Source organism: Marmota monax, unplaced genomic scaffold (genome assembly GCF_021218885.2).
Source record: "Marmota monax isolate L192 unplaced genomic scaffold, Marmota_monax_Labrador192_F-V1.1 WCK01_AAM20220418_F8-fsc00071, whole genome shotgun sequence".
In the NCBI taxonomy this organism is placed as follows: Eukaryota; Metazoa; Chordata; class Mammalia; order Rodentia; family Sciuridae; genus Marmota; species Marmota monax.
Window position 1 is genome coordinate 7,258,241 of NW_026695217.1, and position 23,710 is coordinate 7,281,950.

The 23,710-nt window shown below is 47.0% G+C and overlaps 1 protein-coding gene across 3 annotated transcripts in view; it reads right to left on the minus strand.

Annotated features, from left to right (window-relative positions):
- The window catches only part of Slc35f3 (solute carrier family 35 member F3), a 250,951-nt gene that overhangs the window by 127,463 nt on the left and 99,778 nt on the right, over positions 1-23,710 (minus strand). The gene's annotated exons all lie outside the window — the stretch shown is intronic.

Consider the following 23,710-nt stretch of genomic DNA (forward strand, 5'->3'; position numbering starts at 1 on the left):
TAGCCCCCCATACCCCATCCTAAAGCCACAACCTGTACAACAGCCTAGCTACACAAAATCAATTGCTGTGCCAACAGTACAAGGACCACGGTATTATGTAGCTTATGGTAACCCCCTCGAGGACAAGAGGCTAATAAAAATACATTCCCCGCACCAACACACCCTCCTTTGCCTCATACAGAAATTTATGATGAAAATTGGAAAACACGTAGTTAATATAAATGACAAATGGGTTGAGGTGCGAAGCCTGCCCTTCAGTTAAAGATTACAAAGATATAAGAGTGTGTTTTGACCAAGGGTCAAGGAAACTCTGTAAGAAAGCAATCAAATAGGTCATATGAAAAAAGGAAATTACCTTGGAAATTAAAAATAGAATAATGTAAAATTAATATAGATATATTTTAGAGGCACTTCAGAGTAGTAAGCTTTTAAGTAATAGACTTTCACTATTTTAAGTGTGTTTTACTGGGATTTTAGTTAAAGTAAGAAAGCTTTCCAATAATCATAAGTATGTTTTAAAGTTAAAGGTTAATGAAATAATTATAGATATGCTTTAAAGTTAGAAGTGAATAATAGGTCAGGAGTCATGTAGTCTAGTTGTATCGCCTAGCACCTCGTGATTGAGGTGAAACGTAAAAGCTTATTCATGATTGACTAAGGTTATAGAAAAATATTTTGAACAATGTACCTAATATCTTAGGTAATCCATGTATGTCAGAAGAGATTGTAATTGTTGAAAATTATGTAAATCAAAGAAGTTTCGGGCTTTGAAGCTATCCATTAACTACCTGAAAAAACACCTGCAAAAAAGGTATAAAAATAAAGGCCCCTCTAGGGGCAACAGATTTTCTTCTGAGGTTGTCCGTAACTTGCAACCTGTGGACTCCTCTTTCAGGACCCCTGGACTCCACCCTCCCCGCTGGGAGGGCATTTGCTGTTGGAAGTCTCTCCAGATGAAATCCTCTCCTATGGAATGGAGAGGTGGCCTGTCCACACGGCTGCCCTCCAGACATCACAGGCTCCCTCCTGCTCACCACTGGCTCGCCTTCCTGCCTTCTTCCACCACCTGCCGCCATGCACTTCACTGCTCCTGGCCTTCCCCAGCACAACTTGCCTACAGCTATCTCCTCCTGTCTGTCTCAGCCTTCCTCTTACCAGTCCCCCTGCAGGTACCTTCCTGTGCCACCTGCCACAGACAGGGTATCTGCTCACCTCTCCTTAACAGCCAGAACCCCACAAGTACCAGGTGGGGGGCTGCAGTCCCAGGGTGCCAGTGCTCAGGAGTAATGACGGATACTGAACAGTCTACAAGAACTCGTGGGCAAGACCATTTTGTGGAAGTATGTTTTGTTTTCTTGCATGTACGCTTAGAGTCGGTCTCTAGGTCAGGTGGGATTTTAGTTTAAAAGTAAGAAAGCTTCCCAATAATCATAAGTATGCTTTAAAGTTACCCGGGGTTAGCCTGCTCAGGAACGGCCCACCTGTCTTCCGGAGTCCGTGCCATTTCACATCCACAGCAGCAGCCACAGTGCCTCCCCTTCCTCACTGACATGCTCCATTCCCTCTGGGGCAGGATCCTGCACCAGGGCTGCAGCTTCCCTCACATCTTGAGGGTAAATTCCTAAAGTGGAGCTGGGTTCGAATGTGTGCACTTCCTGCAGGCTTTGGGTAGCTTCTGCCAGGTGACCTCTGAGAGAAGGTGTGCCCATTGGGAACTGCACCCACCGGAGGGAGTCCCAGCTTGAGCTCACCCTCACTGACACTCAAGGTCACCCTCAGTGGTCCCACCATGGAAAGAAACGTTCGCTCTCTATTTTTGTTACAATTTGAAATATATTATAATATGTTCATTGGGAAGTTTTTCATTTTATTATAAATAACTTCTCACATATTAAGGACAGAAGCTTTTTATTGTATAAGTTATAGGTAATTTTTCCAATTTCTTGTTTAGCTTCTATTTCCTGTGTAATTCCTTATATGATACACGATATCATGCTTACAATAGTCTTACTGGCTACAAGAATGTATAAATACAAAAATATTTTCTTCTAGTGACTTTATGTTCTTATTTTTACATTTAAAATCCACTCTATCCTATTTATTTTTGTACATGGTCTGACTTTTCCCTCTTTGATTCCTTTCCCCAGCAAGTTTTCAGGTAATCGTTAACATTTATTTATTGTACGTTCTCAAACCCTTCTCTTTCTGTTCCTTTCCATTAGTCTGTGTATATTTGGGAATACCATAATATCTGTTGTAATTTATTAAAGATATGTTATGATCAGTTAAGGATCAGAAAAGTTGCCCCTTCTAAGCTTTTCTGATTATTTTCTACTTGTTTCGCTATCAGAGGCATTTTCCAATAACCTCTCAGGTTCCTCCCTACAAAATTTGATGACAATCTATGAGCCCGACACCTTTTAAATCCGACCAGCTTAGGTCAGAGCAGCCATCTTTATCATACTGCATCTTTCAATGCTGGGGTGAGATAGCTTCTTCTTCATGTTTTCTTTTATACTTCTTGGCTGTTTCCTTATTTTATTTGCAAAGATCTTACACTTCTCTCATTGATTTTAAACATTCTATATTTTGTGGCTATTTTGAACAGGATTTTAAAATCAGTGTTTTTCCTGTTGGTTATTTTTAGTCCGTAGGAAAGCTATTGACTTTGCACATTTCTTTTGGAATCAGCTGTATTGCTGAACTGCCTGAGATGCTAGTGAGTCTAGTTGAGTCCTGTGGGTTTTTCCATTTAGAGAATACATCATTTTTAAACAGTAATCCTCCAGCTTCCTTTCCAATATATACCATGTGTGAGGTCCTCATCGCTGTGACCAAAATACCTGACAATTAGAGGAAAAGTTTGCTCAGAGCTCACAGTTTAAGAGATTCAGTTCCATTGCTCTGGGCCTGAGGTGAGACAGACCAACCTGGCAGGAGGGTGTGGTGGGGGAAAGCTGCTCAGGACATGGCCACCAGGAGGCAGAAGGAGGAGGCAGAGGGAGGAGGCAGAGGGAGGAGGCAGAGGGAGGAGGCAGAGGGAGGAGCCAGGGCAGCCTGGTGACCCCCTTCCTCCAGTCACACCCCACCTGCCTGCAATCACCACCCAGCACAGAAGTCCTGTCAAATCAATCCACCAAATGGTCTCACCCATGGATTGGGTTGCAGCTCTCATAACTTAAGCATTAATCCTGCTGCGTTAACACAGCTGCTCTGGGGACACCTTGTGTTCAAACCATGACACCACATGATTGTAACCGGTCTGACTGGCCATAAGATCCAGAACATCAGGTAAGAGGGACCATAACTACTTCCTCTGAGCTTTGCTTCAGTAGACAGGAATGCCTCTGCAGATGTCCATCAAGGCCAGTGCTGGACTCTGGTCTGAGACGCATTTTCTGATTGTATTTTTATGTATTTTATTACATATTTATGTATCTGTTATGTTTTTACGAAAATATGTTATTTCTAGTTCCAGTGAGAATCATTTTCATTTAAATTGGGAATCTTTTGTTGGCTCTTTTTGAACCATCTACACAGGGGAACCTACAGCTTTCATTGCTAACCTATTATGATGGGTCATTAACAGGTTTCCTAATACTACGTGATTCCTGAATGTTGATCATCCCTTCTTACACTGTTGTCCCCTCTTGTAACACGGGGTGCTAGGCAGTTGTTTAACCTGCACACCTGTCTGCAGCAGTGGTGACCCAGCCTCCCTCCCAGGCTGGCTTTGCAAGGGTCAGGGTGGCAACAGCCCTGGGAGCTGCCCTGCATATGGCTGTGTCCTCAGCACAGGCGCTCACCATGTTGGTCATGCACTGGTGGGACTGGCATGGCTTTGTCCTTTCCACCTTCCGGACCCACTCTAACCCTGTTGCTCCTCACCCAGAAGAGTGGAACACCCGCAATATTACGGACACTGGTGAAACGTGCTTCCAACTAAATGGCTCCAAATTTGCTTGCACTCCCCACCTGGGTCTCCTGAGCGTGTCACTCTGGGTGAGCGTGTCACTCTGGGTGAGAGTGTCACTATAGGTAAGCACCATCTCATGCAATGGATGAAAAATGGAAGAGAACAGTTCTACTTGCATGGAGAAACTAGTTCTAAGAGAAACCTTCCACAGACACTGTGTCCCAAAGTGACACTTCTCCCTCAAATATAGTTATCTTAATACAAAAAGGAAGAGAGAGAGGGGGGGGGAGGGAGGGAGAGGAAAAGAAAAGAAAAGAAAAAAAAAGAAAAGAAAAAAAAAAGAAAAGAAAAGAAAAAGAAAAAGCTTGGTATTTGCTTACTTCTCCCCCTGGTGGATTTCTTTTGCCATCACACCCCACCAGAGCCCCTTTAAAGGCTGCCATCCATGCTCTTGGGAAGGACTGAAGGAGGCTGGATCCAAACCTCTAGGAATATTAAGCATTAAAAAGGTTATGGTGACACTCCATTCCCTGAAACTGGAATTTTCTGTGCTGAAAAGAATGTTAGTAATTCTGGCAGATGATTTTTATAGTTGGGTTTTTTGGCTTTGGTACTTGGGATTGAACCCAGAGGCTCTTAAGCACTGAGCCACATCCTTAGCTCTTTGTTTTTAAATACTTTTGTTTTGAGATAGGGTCTTGCTACATTACCTAGCGCCTCACTAACTTTCTGAGTTGCTTTGAACTCACTCACGATCCTCCTGCCTCAGCCTCCTGAGCCACTGGAATTACAGGCGTGCCCAGCAATAGATTGATTACAACTGGGAGAAGAGAAAAAGTCAAATACTAACCTTCTGCCTAACAGATTTGTCTTTGGCAGCCTGCATAGCCCTGCAACCCTGAGAAGCTTCCTCAACCTCCATATAAGAGGACTGAGGCTCACCTTGCACACTTCCAATCCAGATCAGGAGCCAACTATTTCTCCAAAATATCCTTTATCATTGGGTCTCCACTTTTGCTGGTGGATAGGGTCCCTGCTAGTGGCAGGCCTCTGCAGCCCCCAAATCCTTAGTGTTAGCAGCTAATCACAGCAAGGGATGGCTGCCAGTCCCAGCTCCCAGGGATGTAGCCAGGTAAGCTATTCTCCTCTGCTACCATGTGGGGCCCACTGTTCCTGGCATTGGCCGCGCCCACCAGCATTGCAACAAACTCCAGCAGCTCACCTCCAACTCCTCTGCAAGTTTTTTTTTTCTACCAAACCCGTAAAGTAAAATTCAGAGAAAAAGCAAAATACAAAAGGGAAAGTAAACAAAAGAAACTAAGAAAGAATCTCCACCAGGACTTACCATTGTGCGAGCTAGTCTAGGGACTTAAATAGCACCTACCGGTTCAACCTACAGGTCCAAATTTATGCTAACCAGGTTTGGAAATGTACTGACGCTATTGGTTCACCCTTGAGTCTGACCATCCATTCAGATCCACCCTACTTCTGTTTTCTCCATACTGGTGTGGAGCAGGAGGTTTTGGTGTGCGGATTGTGAATGTGGGAGGATTCCAGGCTGCGGTGCTTTGCAGAGCAGGCATCTGCCAGGGTTCAACATGCCCTGACTGGCTTCAGCCCTGGCTTGCCTCAAGCCTGCTGGCCCTGCAGGCTCTGCATGCTGTGCCCTGACCACCCATTTGCAGCTTCAGCAGGTCAAGGGCTTGGCTTCACAGGGTTGACCGTTGAACCAATAAGTATTTTCATGCACACAGCAAGATGGATACATAGGTCAAACACCTTGTGAGTCCATATAGAGGCTCCCAGTGCAAGCCAAGACTTATTTTAACTAACTTCCTCTAACAGGCCTGATCTCCTTTCTTGACACTAGAAAGTGGGCTTTCTAAGACTTCGGGGAAGATGGATCTGAACCAGAGTATATCATAATCACTTTTTTGTTTTTTATTAGAGTATGCACACAACAGATTGAATAATAACCCTAATGCCACCGCCCGATGATTCCTGGCGGTGTGAACACCTTCCTCCTTGTGCAGGCTCTCAATCTTCCCTCCATGTTTACAGCTGGGTGGGCTGCACGCCATCAAGTGTGTAGTGGGTTATGCTCTTACCCCTCTGGTCCTGCCCTGCTTAGTGCAGTGCAGTCCCAGCCCCATCACCTCCCATCATTTGGTCATTTCAGGCTTGTTTTCTAGAATATTCTTCAGGAAGGTTTCATGGGAACAATAATCCCGAGTCCTTACAGGTTGATAACAGTTTGCCTTTACGCTGGCTGTGAAACCCTGGGCACGCTTCCCTTACCTGAGCGGAGCATGTGCATTACTCCACTTTATTCTGGCACCACTGCCAGCACGTCGGGGACTCTCCCTGTTGATCCTTTAAACCATGTACTCTTTCTTTTAAGTGCTTCAAGGGCTTTTCCTTTCTCCTAAATAAACTTCGATGATTTCACAAGAAACTGTCTCTTGCCAGCATCTTGGGGTTCATCATTCTCTTTATGCAGTTTCAACTTTTCTTCAGCTCCATTACGTTTTCTTGAATCACAGCTTTTGGCGTGTGCTCTGCCCGTGGCTTGGGGCGTGTGGACCCGTTGGGCACCCTGATGGGCATCCTGCTCCATCTTTTGAGCCATCTTCAATATATTTGTCACATCGTTTTTATATTTTCATTTTTGCTTTGACTTTTAAAATCTCCTTTACTTGCTCTTTCTCTGAAGGCCTCACACTGTCGTTATGCTCTTATGTTCTTTCTAGTTTCATCTCAATTTCTGAAATGACTTTTGTTTATTTCTCACTCTCATTTCTGAGTTTTGCCAATTCTGACTTACTTATTCTTCGCCTCTTGTATACGTTGTTACCATTTTGGAACGTTGGTTGCAGCTCTGTCTGACTGGACATCTTTCTGTCCCACATCCGGGATGCAGGGTTTTCATTTTGCCCCACAGACTTTTTTTTTTCCTTGCTATCATATTTCCTGAAATTTGACATTAATCTTTTTTGGCTGCTTGTCTTTCTGTGAAGTTGATTTTCCTGAGCTCTTCAAGCGAAATGGGTTCAGCCAAGTTTCCAGAGCTCCGTGGGGCTTCCTCCTCTGTGGCTTCAGACAGTTGACATGAACGGCAGCTTATTTTCTGGGACTTCCTGGTCTGTCCTGTCCCTGACTATGATCAGGAATTTGTCTCTTCTTTCTCTCTGTCCCCACCCTGTTCAATCTGATCCGTCCCAGTAGCCCCTCTGCAATGTGACACCTGTCCATCTCCACCACCATCTCGTCAGCCACCATTATACCCACTTTAGACTCTTCCTAGCTGGTGTCCCCACTTTCATTTTTGTCCGGCCACCTTCTGTTCTTTGTCAGGCAGCCAGAGTAGGCTTCTTGAAATGTGCTTCGAGTGGTGTCTGTTTTCTAACAATCACCAGTGCCTCTGGGTACACTGGGGGAGATGCTCTCTTCCCACAGGGCCTGCGGGCCAAAGCTCTGCCTGTGGACGGTCTACCATCCTTGCCCTCCAGCTCCTCTGTAGCTTGACTTCTAGAGGAGACACTGAGCCAGGCTCCTGATGACAGTGTCAGAGCTGGCACTGGTGGGCTGCTGCAGACAGCGGCTCCCTCTCTGCAGAACAGCCCTGGAAGAGTGAGGGCAAGGAACTCACAACCCAAACCAAGGTGAACCCAGTCAGCTGGAACCCCAGGAGAATCTGAAGCGACTGCTGAGTACCTGTGAGGGGCATTGAGAGGGTGTGGAGATGACAGGAGGGTGGTCAAGGGACAAGGGACTCTCTCCTAGCTCTGGCTGTCACCCACCCCCACCTGGGCAGATGAGAAAGGGATGACTTGCCAGTACCAAGCCCTGCTGGAGGGACACTCTGTTCACCCCTCAATCACTCCCTCTTCCTTTGCCCGTCCTTCCCTGAGGACAGGTGGGAGACATTCTGGGGAGTCAGAGTGGGTGGGTTAAAACCCAGGGAGCCTGCTGCCCCCACTGCAGTACCTCCCTGTGGAACCCAGCCCAGCCCAGAAGTGTTCACATCACAGGGGGCTTGAAAGAGATGCCTGTTACCAAGCCCCTCCTGCACTCACCACGCAGGAGACTGTGGTGGGCCCTGGCAATCTGTGCTGTAAGCAGCTCTCTAGGCAAATGTGACACACGGTGAAGTTTGAGAACCATCTCCCCAAGAGTTTAGAAGTGGAACTCAGAGCAGAAATGTGGAGTACCAAGTGGTTCTGTGGCATACGGCTGCCACTGGCCTCAAGATGTATTCTCCAATCACCTCTGTAAATTCTCCTGGACATAGTGACATAAAAGTGACATAAAAGACTGAAAGATGCACTGATTTCTGGCACTTTGTTAACATAATTGTCATAGCAACTGACTCTGCCTGATCCTCAACTGATTGAGAAGCTCAACTGATTCTGAGACACAAGCTCATAGGTTAAAATAACTCCACAACCCAGGAGTACACACACTGTAAAGGAAAGACAAGAAACAGAATAATGCATACTAGCCAAAGCAAAGGTGCTAGAATAGATGTATGAATAATTTAGAATAAGCATAAATCTTTTTAGGAAGATAAACATGAGTATCCAGTGCAATTGGAAAAAATAATAAAAATGAGGCATCCATATGAAATCATAACAAAGAACCAAAGAAAATATTAACTATGGATGCTGTAATGATCAAAATAAATACACAATAGATGCTAACTGTAAGTTGGATACAGAAAATATAAAAGAAACACTATGAAATATGGAGCATAGAAGTAGAAGCAATAATGTTTGGTAATATAAATTCCAGGAGGATAAAAAAAAAACAGAGAGGGCAAAATACATGATTTCCAAAAAAATTAAACAGGAGAGGTAAGGAACAACCCATCTTTAAACACAGCAAAACTTTAAATCTCTTTAGAAGAGGAGCAGATCACCTGCCGGGGAACTAGATATCAGAATTCACAGTAGCAAGCACTGGATGGAAGAACACAATGGAGCAGTACTTTAAGGCTCTTTAAACCTGGGCATTTATACCCAGCCAAACTTTGCCTGGTTGAGTATGGGACAAAATTCCTCAGGCACACAAGATCTCAGAAGTTTTCTCCCTCAAAGTCCACACTGAAAACACTCTTTGGAGAAATAACTAATAAGAAAAAAATAAAAGAAAAAAAAAACCCAAGTTGATGCATAAAATATGAGAAAGAATATGAGCAAAGCTTTGAGGACCTTTATATTAGCCTAGGAATGGTAAGACTCAGAGGCAGTACAAGAGAAAGCACATGCAGGAAAATAAAGAGCTAAAAATCTAGATAATGGCAACACCACAGTGTGAAAAGGGATGGCAGAGACAAAGAGATTAGAACTTACTAAAATTGGTGAAGTACAGACTAAGTTTAAAGGGCCAATGGAAGTTCCAAGTGCAGTGTCAGTAATTAGATGAGCATATTATGTAATTGAAGGAGCCTGAAGAAAACTTGATTTATCCAATGGAATTCAGGAAAAGAGAAAAACCATTATGGAAAATATGAAATAAAGTGGTAGACACCAATTCTAAAGTTATAGTTGTTACATTAATTTAAATTGGTTAAACTAAAAAAATGTAGAAACCACCAGCTAGATTAAAAAAAAAAGTTCTGTTAGAGTCTGTAAACAAGTCAAAATAACACCTGGCATTTTGCCAGGGGAATGTTAAGAGTTCATAAACAAGTCTGGATGGTGACTGGCAAAATGCCAGAGGGAGTGGTTTGAGAAGTAACAAAAACAAGCCATTAAGTGTGGAGATTCCTTATTGGTTGACTGATGTATCTAGTTTATGCTAATTAGATAAGCTGTGTGGAATGTATAAATACTGCTCCTGTCCTACAATAAACGGCTCCCACTCCTGCTGTATCAACATACACAAGTTATTCGTCACCCCCCGGTTATTTTGCTGCAGCCAGACAGACTGCGGCAAAGTTCAACTACATGTTGTCTATAATTGACTCACTTAAAACAAAGTGACTGAAAGATAAAAAGAGATACACATGTGAAAAAAAAAGTTGGGGTATAATTTTAATAGATGACTAAATAAAATTGATGACCAAAATTATCAAAATACACAATAAAGACAAAATATTTTGCAAGAAGGAAGGAGGAAGATGGTGCCAATGGCACACGTGTGCTTTCCAGGACTCAGCCCCGGCTCAGGGAAACCAGCAAGATCAAGCCTCACCCAGAAGGCTCCTGGATGAAGAGGGATTTAAACAGCCCTTTCAGAAGCTGACCAAGCAGACGAAAAGAGGCAAATGTCCAGATGACTGGAAGACGGTGATAGATACTCCTTCAATTCAAAGTCCTCCAGAGCTTTCCAGTGGTCTGTCCATTTAGCACCAAACTGACTGCTGTAGGGGACTGTCCTAGGTGTCATCCAAAGTGATGGATGCTCCAGAGGTACTGGAAGGACCACTTACGGCACCACAATGCAGCAAGGATGTCAAATCTCCCGTCCCCGCGAGGCTCCAGGTGCAGTGACACAGGTGTGCCCTGAGCCTGGAGCTGCGGAACATTCTTTTGTCGACCTGGAGGATTCTGTGATTGGACAGGAGGCTCATCCAAAGCACAACGGACACCATGCAGAAATACCAGGAGTCACCCAAAGACAAGGTGAGTAGAGTTGACAACGACTCAACTCCACACACGCTGCGTCCTGCTCCTGGCATGGCCCCTCTGCTCTGGCACCATCCACTCCTCGTCCTCTGGCTGTGTCCCCTGTTCTCCGAGCCTTGCTAGATGGCCTGTTGGATGCTTCCCTGTTTTGTATTTATCATGCTGCATTATATTTTTAGGTAGTACCTGACCTACAACCGTTCAGCTTACAGTAGTGTGAAACGTACCATGTAACCATGGTGTTTTTCACTTTCAGTACAGTGTTCCACAAAGTACTTGAGATGTCATCACTTTATTATAAAATAGGCTTTGTGTTAGATGATTCAGCCCAACTGTAGTATATCTGATGTTCAGAGTATGTGTAAGGCAGCCTCTGCTCAGCTACGATGTGGGGTAGTTCAGATGTATTAAGTGCATTTTACACTAACAATATTTATCAGGACGTGACCCCATGGGAAGTGCAGCACTGTCTGTGTTTGTTTTCACATGTGTCTCCTCCACTGGACTCCAAGCCCCATAAGAAAGGGACTCTGATTTATTCATCTATCTCTGGAATCTAGCAAAGAATCTTGGTGGTCTTTAAGCAAATCAGGAGCTAATTAAGGGAATGTGGTTCCCTGTGTAACTGCTAGAAGAACTGCAGAATTGGAAATAGTTCCCCAGAGGATGCTACCATTCCCCTCTACCTAAGTAAAAGTATATGCCTGACCCAGCAGAGATCACATGCACTCACTAAAACAGACCAGCACCGGCATACCAGGGATCCCACGATAAAGCTGTCAGTCAAAAGCAGAAATAATATGCTTCGAGAAATCACTGGGTAGAACTTCCACATCCTCACAGGAAGGCATGGGGCTTCTCCTGCAAGGAGCCCCGGGTTCACAGGAGTCCTCTCATCTGCATCCTGCACCCCTGCTGGAGCCCAGAGGTCCAGGGCCACAGGTGGCAGAACCCGAGCTCACATGCACACCGCGGAGCCAGGGCCACACGGGACACCCCAGAGGCTTCCAGAGCACGCGGCTCTCAGCTTAGGACACGTCTTGGCGATTCCAGCTTCCCCATTCCCTGTAGGCAGGCCTTCCTACAGCAACGTGTCCCTGTGAAAAGGCCAGGGGCAGGGACACGAATAGGAAGATGCAGAGGACTGTCACTTCCTCAGGCCCACTTTCCAGAACGTTCCTTGTCACACTGCACCACAGTGCCATGATCACATGGCCACCCTGTGGAAAACGCCAGCAATATATCGGATCCCTTCCATTCAACAGCCACTGCCCTTGGCCACACTGCCCTTGGCCACTCCGCCCTTTGTGGCCTTCCAGCCCCTCGCCAGGGGCCTGTGCAGGTGTTCTGTCCACCCGGGGATGGCAACTCCCAGGCAACTAGAAGCTTAAATCAAATTTCTTTTGTGTGAGACTCTCTTCATGCAGGGCTGTGGGCCGGGGTTGTCTTGGGGAGGACATTGAATTAGAGATGTAGAGAGGAGGAAAGAGGAAACCATAGTGCCGAAGGGCCCCTGCTCAACCCTATCCAGTGCGCATGCGCAGTTCCTGAAGCTTGGAAGGCCAGGAAGGATGGGGAGGGGCCGGTGGACACTGAGAACAGCATCCCTCTACATACTTCTTTGCTCATTAAAGGGACAATTTTATGTAAACAGATGATGAAAAAACCCAAAACCAAAACCAAAACCAAACCTGTGTGTCCTTATCGTGTATTATCTTTCCAAAGAGTGCTCTAGAGCGCTTTACTTGAGGAGGCTTTGAAAGTGTGGAGTACCAGTCTTTTTTGAGTGCACAGCACTGTTCCAGGGAGAAGAACTGTACTTGTGCTTTCTATTTGACCTTCTTCTACAGCTATGCAGCCTTGACCTGGAAGAGGAATTAGAGACTACAGGCTACGTTTCTCAATGACTTTTACTAATGCCCCAGAAAAGGTAGAACAATCTTCGATTGCAGGTGGTAGTAATGTAGCAATCGAGTCTTCAGTCAGCGGCCCCAGCTTTTAAGCCACGGTATCAGAAACGACTGCTTTGGGAATCCTGGGGGTTGGTACAGGAGCATAAAGAGGCATCTTGCTCAGGCTCTTTGTCCTCGGGGCACTTCGCCTAAACCTGAGGCAGCAGTGTCACTGCCAAGAGGTGCTGCTGGCTGGTGCTCAGTATGTGACGGGCATTGAAGGTGTGTGCAGAACTCACGCTCTAATCCCCACGCTGGGCTTAAGGAGTAGTCATCCACAGCAGGAAGAAGGGGAAAGGGAGACCTACCGAGGGGGTCCACGTGGCCCCCCCACGCCCAGCCTCCAACTCCCGGCCTCTGAACTCGGGCTCTGCTCCTCCCTCAGGCTGCACAGGTCAGCATCTCCACTTGCTTCACCTTGGCGACGCTCTCCTGGTCAAATCCACATGAGTACGTCTGGGTCCAGCCCTTTTCTCTGGGTCTCAGAGAGGAAGCGCACAGCTGGTTGGGAACAGGGGCTCCCTCCTCCCTTCTCTGCAGGAAGGTGTGGGACAACTATCCCTCATCCTCTGCCAGGGCAGGCTGGTGGAAGTCCTCGGGATCCCGTTACCCCTGTGAACCAAGTCCATTGATGGTGGAGGGAAGGGCAGGGGAGCAAGGTCACGTGGCCCCAGGTGCATCACTCCTGGCCACCGAGCCAGGTGGGGGTGAAACTGCCATATTCCATTGCTTTTAGCACCAAAGTGGCCAAATTTTATGTGGCTTAGCCTGAAGTTGTTCCTACAGCTGTGAAAACTGGACTTCCAGAGCACAGGGATGTAGTCTGACCGCTGTGTATGGTAAGGAATTCCCAAGCTACCCAGGCTTCCTTCTTGCCAAAGCACTTGGGAGGGACTTTCTTACTAGCTCCTTTCCCATTCCTTGCACTTGCAGAAACCGTCCCCCTCATCCACTCCCAGATAAGCTAGGGAAACCAGACTTTCTATTACCCGCTCATGAGATGGGAACCCTTCCCTACCCCCAAACCCCTAAGTGTCTGCACCACCCCGCTGCTCTCCAGGGGTGGGGTCACAGCCTCCTGATAAAGGGCACCCCTGCTGGCATCTCCTTCCACCACTGTTCCTGTGAGCTCCCCTCAGCCCACCCCTGTCCTGGAATCCCTCCCTTCTTCAGGGCCTGACGCCCTCCACCTCAGCTCCCTTCATCCAGGGCCAGAATCCCAGCTCCCCCAGTCCCCACCTGCCATTCAGGGCAGTACTAGACAGCTAGTGTGAAAGTGAAGTCAGGGAAGTCCTAGAGGAGAAGCTACACAGGAGTGTGACGTTTCTTTCTGAATTCACTGCCACAGATTAGGATCATAAACCACCATGAATATGATCAAGAGACAAAGCAAAACAAGGAAACATTTCCATTTGTTTGTGTGTGTGTGCGTAATTTTATCTTACATTTTCAATATAGGATAAAATTCTTAATATGTAAAGGACACGAACATATCAACCATCAAAGAATTAACACCATGACAAAAATGAACCAAAGATTTGAAAAGTTGACTCATAAATGAAAAATTATGGCCAGAAGTCATGAAAATGTTTCAAACAATACCTATGTGTATAAATCACAATTCACATGTTTCCTCAACCAAATCAAACCTCAAAGATCAGGTGAAATGTCAGTGCACAGTATATTCAGGAGTGCAAAGAAATGAGTCTGTTCTTGCACTTCTGGTAAAAATTGTGACTGCTAATTGCTGACGTGGCCATGTGCACCAAACACTTGAGAGTTTGCATATTTCTGGACTCAGGAATTATCTTGAGGAACAAATTACAGATTGAGACCAATGTTGATCATAGTATAGCTTATAGAAGTAGAATGTGGCAAACCATCTAAACAGACAGTTAAAGATTGCAAATTGAACTGGAAATGTGTCAGGCAGCAATTCCCCATGGTGTTGAAGCAGGATGTGATACAAAATGAGAAAATGTCCAGAACACGCTTGTCCAGACAGTAAGGCAATTAAGAGGTGGACGTACAACAGGAAGCTTTTTATATTTTAATTATAAACAGGAACACTGGAAAACAAACAGTGGCTGTCTCTGCAGGGAGGAGGTAGGTGCATTGGTTTTGTTTGTTTTATTTAAATTTCCTCTACTGAGCATGAATTAGTGTTTGATAAGCAAAAGATAATAAGAGAGGGGGACAGAGAGACAGAAACGGGAGGGAGAGACAAAGAGATGGGTAAGAGAGAGGAGAGAGGGGAGAGAGAGGAAGTCAGAGAAAGAGCAGAATGAGAGGGAAAAGGAGAGGGAAGAAGAAAACAATGGAGAGAGAGGAGAGGAACAGAGAAGAAGAATGGGAGGGGCGGGGAGCAGAGTCATGTCTGCTGAGCACCTCTGACTCCCAGCTCCTAGCTCCTTAGACACTGGGCCTTCCCCTGGCACTTCCCTCTGACCTCTGTGTTCAGCCCCCTCTGTGAGGTCTCCCATCTGAGTTGCTTCTAGGGAAAAGGGCTGTGCAGCCTTCCCTCTGCCCACGACCCCCAGTTCACAAACAGTCTAGAATAAACAAAAGCCTTGTTTTCAGAGGGAAGCTTAGTATTATCATTTACTTGCTGAGCACCAACAGTTCTTTACAAAGAGACCAGTGATCTGTTCTAAATCAGGCCAGCCAATCAGTGCCTGGCTCCTAGGAGCACAGCCTAGGTCTTGCTCAGGCTTTCTAGCCCTGGAGTCTATTAACAGAGGGTCCCTCCTGACTCCTCGCTCCCGCCAGGAGGAAGACGCAGGGTGCAGACTTTTCCCAGTCTAGGTTGGTTGCGATGTGGCCCCCAGCCCTAATCCCGAGGGAGGTGAATCCTCGCCTCTATCACTGTGGGCTGAAACCACGCATGACGGTCACTGTCTTCAATCCCAATTCAATCTCCGGATGGCTTTTGGCCTTGGCTGAGGTTGTTCAGCCACGCAGTGCACAGAATACTCTAGGAGGAGCAAGACATAGTGGTGCTGAGGCAGCAGGGGTCCCAGTGGGGCACTCCCCTGTTTGAGGCCCCATCTTTTCCATGACCTTCAGACTTACAGCTCCAAAGTCAAGCTGCTTTGGTGGTGGAGAAGCAGCAACACACACACGCAAATATTTGGTTATTTTCCATATTCTACATAACATAACACAGAACACACATGTAAACATGGGAGTCTACATGTATGATAAAGTTACACAGAACACACATATACAACAGCATTTGAGTAAACTTTTTAATGCAAAATAACATTCCCATAGAAAAAGCAAAGCATATATATTCACTGCAAGCCAGAGAGCATCAGCAAGAGCCCAGGAGCCCGAGGTGCCCCCTAACTAGCCGCTCCTTCTCTCTAGTGCTGACCAGGCTCTGACTTCTAACATCGCAGACCAGCTCTACCTCGGGGTGAGCCTTATCTGCTCAGGCATCGTGCCTGTGCTGCCCCATTCAGCCTCCATAACCTCCCCGTGGTGAACACACCGCGGCTTCCCATCCATTCCATTGCCCTAGAACCCGTGGGGTGCTCCGTGTTCCAGGGTGAGCAACACCCCTGATCTGTGTTGGGTCTACGTGTGTCTGCATGTGTAAACCGTGTGTGTGTAAGTGTGATGTTTAAGTGATGTTTATTCTGGCACTTCTAGTGCATTCTTAGGCAGCATATAATCTTTTCAGATTTGTGCTAAAAAGAAACACTAACATGCTTATGATGTTTTCTGATGTAAAATCTGTGTTCCATTTATTCTTTTCTAAGAAAACTTATAGCATCATTTTTTTAAATTTATTTTTTTAGTTGTAGATGGACACAATACCTTTATTTTATTTATTTTTTATATGATGCTGAGGTTCAAACCCAGTACCTCACATATACTAGGCAAGTGCTCTACCATTGAGCCACCACCCCAGCCCCAATTTTTAATACTATGCTTTAATCACAGTAATATTTGTGCACTGAAGCACTTGGTATCATCCCCACAAGAGACTTTCAGATTGGTCCACTACGTTACTCTTTTACATTTAAGAGAGTCCGTCAATTCTACAGTTTTCCCTGCCGAGAGCCAGAAGTGTCTTCCTTTGAACGGCAGCAAATGCAGCATCATCCAGTTGGCTTCAGTCGTACTCAGAAAGCCGCTTTCTATGTGGAATGTGTTGCAGGGCGTCACCCGGGTAGCAGTTCCCGGGGGCACACTGTGCGCCAGACATTGAATTTGACCCATGGAACGAGGAAAGGGGCACATTTCCATTTCATCCAAATGTACACAGGGATATGAGAGAGATGCTCACTTGAAATCAGATGAAATAAAGCATGCAAGAGTGTCTTAGGACCCCTGAAGAGTCATGCAAACATAAAGCATGGTTATTGAGTAGCTTTGAATCACAGTTTTTAAAAAAAAAAGTAAACACAGGAAACCTGATTATTTCCATTTGGGGCAACTAAGCACGTGTCACAGAGGACTTCAAAAAATGAGTAGGTGAAAGACAAATGACTCATATGCCACTTGGAGGACCTCTGGGGGCTGCCGATTGAAGACAGCCAACCCAAGAGGGTCACGTGTTGCGATGTCCATTTCAAGGGCACTTTCGCAATGATAACGGGATGAAGCACAGGTCAGAAGTTGGCAGGGCTCAGGGAGGGCCGCTGTGAAGTGGAGAGGGTGCAGCTATGGAAGGGCAAGAGCAAGCCTGGGTCAGGGACGGGCTCTTGTGCTGTACCCTGTGGCAATGGACACGGGAGTCCACATGTATGATAAAGTTACACAGAACATGCATGTACACACAACACGACAAGTAGAACTGGGGACATCTGGAGTAAGATCCCTGGACCACGTCCATGTCCACATCTTGGTGTGACATCCTACAATTCTGCAACACATCACCACTGGGGGCCAGGAAAGGGCACATGGGGTCTCTCTGTAACATCTTTTACAGCTGATGTGCACTTACATTGATTTCAATAAAAATTTTGTTTAGAACTAAAAGACAAGTAGGGCTTTCACAGGTGGCAAGGAGTTGTGTGCAGGCGAGGTTGGAAGAAGCCATCACAGGAGGGATCTGTTGGGTAGAGACAGAGAAACTGAAAGAGGAGGATGACAACTAGCAAATAATAAAGCCAATCCCCGCAGAAGCAGCACTGTTGAAGCCTCCGAAGTCATATTTTTAAGAATCATTATGGAGTTTCTGGTACAGCCCTTCATCTGCATGTCGAAGTAGCATCTTTCATCTCTAGTGAGCACCATGTGGGATACACAGGTCCAGAAGAGTGTCCCTAATGTGTCACTACAACATGTGAATACTCTTGACTGACCTACGAAATTCTTAATTACTTGAGGGATAATGGTAAGGTTGATATTTGAAGGACTTCGATTATTAATGCTTTTGATTACTGTGAAGTTTAACTAAGAATCTGACATTTTCAGCTCTCTTCAAAAATACATTAAACTTGTTCTGCATTAAGAAAGCTCCCTGTCATCCTCATAATTGATGAAATCAAGACAACCAGAAATCAGGAAAAAAAGAATCCTCATTTTTTTCTATTGAAGGGCTGGGAACAATGGTCAAAATTTAAGTTTCTAAGTTTTTTTATATATCTCAAGGTTGAGCCCAGAGCAACTGTATACTAGAAAATTGCTTGAGAATTAGATTAAAACACGTTAAAATAAAACATGCTGAAGCATTTGATAGACGTAGCAAATGAGAAATTTAGTGAATGCTTAATGGACCCTGGGTTATGAACAAACGGGGATCAGAATTTTAAGTAGGACTGAGTCAAGAAAGGAAAGCAGCTGGAGCTTCCAGGAGGGCAGGGCGTGACTCATAGACTGCCCCTCTCCAGCTGAGGGGAGGGTGACCAAGCTTCCGGCCTGGGCAGGACCAGGCTGACGATGCTGGCCTAGCCAGTGCTGACCTTGGCACCTCTGCATTGTCGTGGTTGCTTTGGGCAAGATTGTCTCTGTGTCCTCCTGAGTGTGACCAGGGATTGTGCTTGGCAGTGGAGGGGAACACTGCAGGTGGCGGCTCCAGGAAGCTGGCTCCTCAGGGGACTTGGCTCTCTGTGGGAAGGCCAAGCCCTGTGCCTGGATTGTGGCAGATGCCAGCAGGTGTTAGGGGATCTGTTGTTACCTTTGTCAGAACCATATAAAGTACTGCAGCTTGCATCACAGCAGGTCGGCATTGACTCCCTCTACTGCATGAGATTAGGAATTCTTTGCCAGCCCCCAGGCAATGGGACCCTCTCTCCATTATGCTGCTGGGGTTACAACTGTGTCTGCAAACACAGTGGCCATTCCAGCTGTGGTGTTCCTGCCCTCTGCTGGAGAAATAGAGTCCCAGCTTGCCAAGTTCCATGGCAGAGCATGGCCAGTCCCCACTGGGCTCACACCTACCTCCAGCTCCCTCAGGCCCAAGACTGCTGGTGCTGCAAAGCCCAGAGGGGGCTGCCACTTGGCAAAGGCTGCAGAGCGCATGCTGGGGCTGCTGGTGGGGGCGACCCACCATGCCCAGACTCAGACACTGCCTCTGTCGTGGAGTTGCTGGAGGCTGCCTCTCGGGGGACTGCGGGGAGGGGACTGAGGGTTTCTTCCCTAACAGGCGGCTCTGCTATCCTCAGCTTCTCATCTGTTACCTTCCAGCTCTGCACTGTTCATTTACCGGCACCAGCAAGCTCAGAGGAAGATGTGCAGGAGTCCGTAGCCTACCATAAACGTCTAGGAGAGGGCTCCCCTGGCCAGGGCCATGAGTGAGAGCTGGCCCCAGTGGCCAGGGGGTCCAGGAGGAGGCGGCGGCAGAGCTCCAGCCTCCCATCAGCTCTGACCTGAGGAGCTCCTGCAGAGCTGGACGCCACACACTGAGCACCACGCCCTCGGGATCTTGCCTTAGTTTGTGCAGGGAGGGAGCTGTGAGTAGCATCCTCTGTGTTAATCTGATTTTTCTATCCCTGATATCTTCGTGACATTGTGGCAGCTGAGAGGTTTTTGTTTCAATCTTTTGAGAAACAACAACAACCACAAAAACCAAAACACCAAAACCCAACAATTTTCACCATGACTCAGGAGCACCGTGGGCTCGGGGTCCTTGGCCAGGCTTCAAGGTCCTCCCTGTGTGGCGGACTGCAAGCTTGTTCCTAGTCGTCACCTCTGCACCCTCGACATTTGTCACACACCCCACCCCTCCTGTGAGGTTTCTGTGAGGACAGAGCTCAGTCTCGGGCAGTGTGGTGGGGACGTGCCTGGGTCTCATAAGCATCTCTATGCAGGGGCGCGGAGGGTCCTGTGAGCTTGGGCACCCCCCTCTGCAGCAGCGCCACCCCCTCCCTGGCACCAGGACTCGGCCACCCCCTCAAACCAACTTCTTTCCCCTCGCTGGCTCCAGCTGAGAATGGACACTGCTCACTCCTAAGCCCAGGGCCAGCAAACTGACCACAGAATGGACACAGAGGACTCTGCTCCGGCCCCACTTTCTCCAAGGATTAGCCAGTGACCTTGAGTGAGCCATTTGACCTCCCTGGGCCTCAGTTTCCACATTTAAAGAGTGGAGATAAGGATGATGCTGCTTCCTTCCCACACGTGCCAAGAGGACCAAGCAGAGCCAGACCTGCGGACTAGTCTGCAAAGGGTGAGGTACTGAGCGCTTGAATCTTCAAGCCACGTTTGGTCTCGGTCTCTCCTTTCCCTTCTCCTCCCTCATTTTCCTCTTTCTTCTTTAAAATTGAAAAGCTCATTCTTACCTCACTGGCTCTATACAAACAGGCTTTCAGCCAGATTTGGGGCTCTGGACATTTCTTGACCCCTGAATTAGAAAGAATCATTGATGGGAAATAAGGTTGGGATGGGGTGGAGTGTCAGTGGGGGTGGAAGTCAGGGATGAACTCTTCCCAGGAAAGGAGCGCCCAGGTCTGCCTGGGCTCAGCATGAAGTGGGACCAGCAGAGCAGGAGGACAGGCATGGAGCAGGGCCACAGGGAGCCAGGATGATGCTGCTGGCTTCCAGGACATATGACTCCTTCAGTTACACACAAAGGGGTAGCTATGCATCATTATTATCTTATTTCTAGAAGACTGCAGTGGATATTCTTCAATTTAAACAACAATGACAAAGCTAGCCGGCATTTTGATAGAGCCTGGAAGTCCCGTCTTTTACCAGATGAACTGGATTTGAAGGTAATGGGACTCCTTTTGCACAGTTTCCTGCTCTTTCGAGGTGACATGCCTGAACCTTCACACCAGAGCTATTGGGGTCAACCTCTAAATTTAGCATGTGGAGCTGAAGGTCACACCTGGTGTCCTGTGGAGCAGGGTGAACCCAACAGAGGGACACTCAGTCCTCACTTTATGATCAACCTCCAAATCCTAGAACCTGGCTACATGGATGGAATAAGGGAAATTGTTAATTTTCATACTCTTTCTGAATTTTTTTTTTGTTTTCAGGGAAGGATGGGTAATCAAAAAGAAAAGTGTCCTCAGCTGAGTGTCCTCAGCTCCCTGGGGGTCACTCCCATAGCTCTCCAGTTCCTGTTTCTGCTGACCATCATCCACAGAGCGAGCAGGGCCCCGTGGACAAACGGCTGATTCCAGGAGCTAAAACCATGCAGGACAAACTTAGAACATCTTGTACTAGAAAGCAAATAATTGCTCCAAGAAGGATGGGAACAGGTCCAAAGGACACCACGGCCAGCTTCACGGGGGCCCCAGTGGCCAAATATGGACAATTTGAGCATCAGAATAAATAGTGCTATGATAAGCTACAATCATAAATGAAAACCACATGAGCCCAGGCTGAAAACATACAAATAAACAAACGGAGGATGCAGAAAACTTTCTCTAAAGTGGAAATCCAGCCAGCAAGTGGAGAAGGGAAGCTGCCTCTGGCTGACCACTGTGACTCTGCTCCACATGCGGATCATCAGGACGTGTGGACCAGAGAGGGTGGAGGACAAGCAGGACCAGCTCAGCCTCCTGCATCTTCCCACGGCACACTTAGTAGTTGCTAAGGTGAAAGAGTGGCAGCCGTCAAACTGATGTCACCAGTAACAACTCACGCACTCCTGCATGACACACAGGGACACAGCGTCACTTCTATTTGTGATAAAAATGCCCAGCCTGAATCCAGTAATGGGAAATGCCAGTCAAACCCAGATCGGAAGACATCCTACAAAACAAGTGGCTGTTCAAGAACACCCAAACCATGGAAAACAGGCAGGCAGAGGGCATGCTTCAGATCAGAGGTGGCCAGGAAATGAGGGCCACACGGAGCTGGGACCAGGCCTGGGCTGGAGTCCTCCTCCGCCCCTTCCTGTGAGGGCCACCAGGAAGCCAGCAGGTGAGGTCTGCATAGGTCTGCAGTAGATAACTGCATTGCATGAGGTTTTCCGATCTCCATGGGAGTACTGTAGTTACGCAAGGGATGTCCTGTTCTTAGGAAACACAGACTGCGGGACCTAGAGGTCAAAGGAAAGTTCTGCGTGCTCCGCAGAGCTTATTCTCAGATGGCTCAGGAATGAGAGTGCGTGAGACAGCGAGTTAGCCTGCTCTCAGACAGCTCCTCCAGCATCTCAGCACACAGATCTGATGAATTCCTCCTTCCACCCTCCCCAAATGGCACAGGAAGGGCAAATACCTCCTTGTTTTCACCATAAAGTTTGTTTGGTTTTAAATCTCTTGTTCTCAGCTAAAACTTTATTTTTGCACATTAAACACATTGTATATTCTCAGCAAATAAGGTCATTATTTTCAATGCTGAGTGTGCATGAACCCAAGGGATGATCCATGGTTCTGCTGGAGCAGAGCAGCACAGCCAATCAGTCTGCGCCCACATCTTAGCTGTCACCCAGGAATTTGCAGTTTAAGTTCTTCCCTCAAGCTGAGAATCCTTCATTAAAATGGAAAACCTCGTAAATACATCAGTTTATAATAAAAGACAGTCACATGGAATAAATAGTCTTATTTTCTTTCTTTTATTCAAATTTAAAAGACCAATAAGCAATATTTTACTCACTTTTTGGTGCTGGGAAGCAGACCATCCCTGAGCTACACCCCAGCCTAAGCAATCTTTCAAAACCAAAGGTCAGGGACTATGAGCTTTCACATAAATTCAAGTACACATTTCTCAAACTTGTTTTTCTCCCAAAACTCAACTCCGAACTCCACACATTTTCATCAGTACTAAATAACCATGCTCAGTGGTACAGCGCTTGCCTAGTGTGCATGCGGCCCTGGGTTTGATCTCTAGCACCTCAGAAAATAAACACAAACCTCATGTTGTCACTGTCAAAAGCACAGTGACATGTCAACGGCAGGCAATGGTGAGCCCCAACCAACCTTACTGGCTCAGGACTTGTGTGGCCTGCTCCCCAGCGCACATCCAATGATGTCACACTGGTGGACTGAAGTCAGCCAGATGGAAGCAGTCACTCTACGAAACCCGCAAAGGGTAAAAACCAGCCCGGCTGCTCCTCTGCAGAGGTGGCTGAGCATTTGCCAGCACAGAGCCAGGAAGACGAGTGAACACCTGCCCGGTCTTTGTGCCTTGGCAAGAAGCATCTCACATGCCTCCCGGGGCCACAAACCAAATCTAGGACAATAAGAGGGACATCACTTTGGGGTAACCCGCAACTGAGCAGCTGAACATCTGTCACTGCAGTTGCGTCCCCTGATACTGTATTTTCACGCACCGGCTCCTTTTTTTTCTAGGTTGTTTTCTTAACGTGCTCACACTCATAGGTTAAGAGGCCGTCAGCTTTAGCCTGCAGTGAGTGTATTCAAAGCACCCCCCCCCCCCCGCCTCCCTCCGGAACAGACTTCCTGGAAGAATCGAACCTGAGGGGTCTCCAGCTGGGCTTCCCATTTCCACCTACTCCCCTGACTCCTTTGTGTCCCAGCTCTAAGACCAAGTGCTGATTTTGATGACTGGGGTGATTTAATCTGCAGTTGGATGGAGGGGATAAATGTCATCGGAGCTTCCTAAGACCTCTTTGCCTCCCTCAGAAACTTCAGGCATGACAGTGGCTGTCGCTCCTGGACCCAGCTATGAAGATGGCGAGTTGTCAGCGTCTCCAAGACGAGGAGGAAGGTCCCAGTGAAATACAAGATGTCGTACAGCAGTGACCTGAGGCTCCACGAGGAAATGGGCTAGGAGGTGGGTTTGGTGTGTGATTTGCACAAGGGGAAGGGGAGTGGAGGGAGTGCCCTGCTTTAGTTATAGGGAAAGCT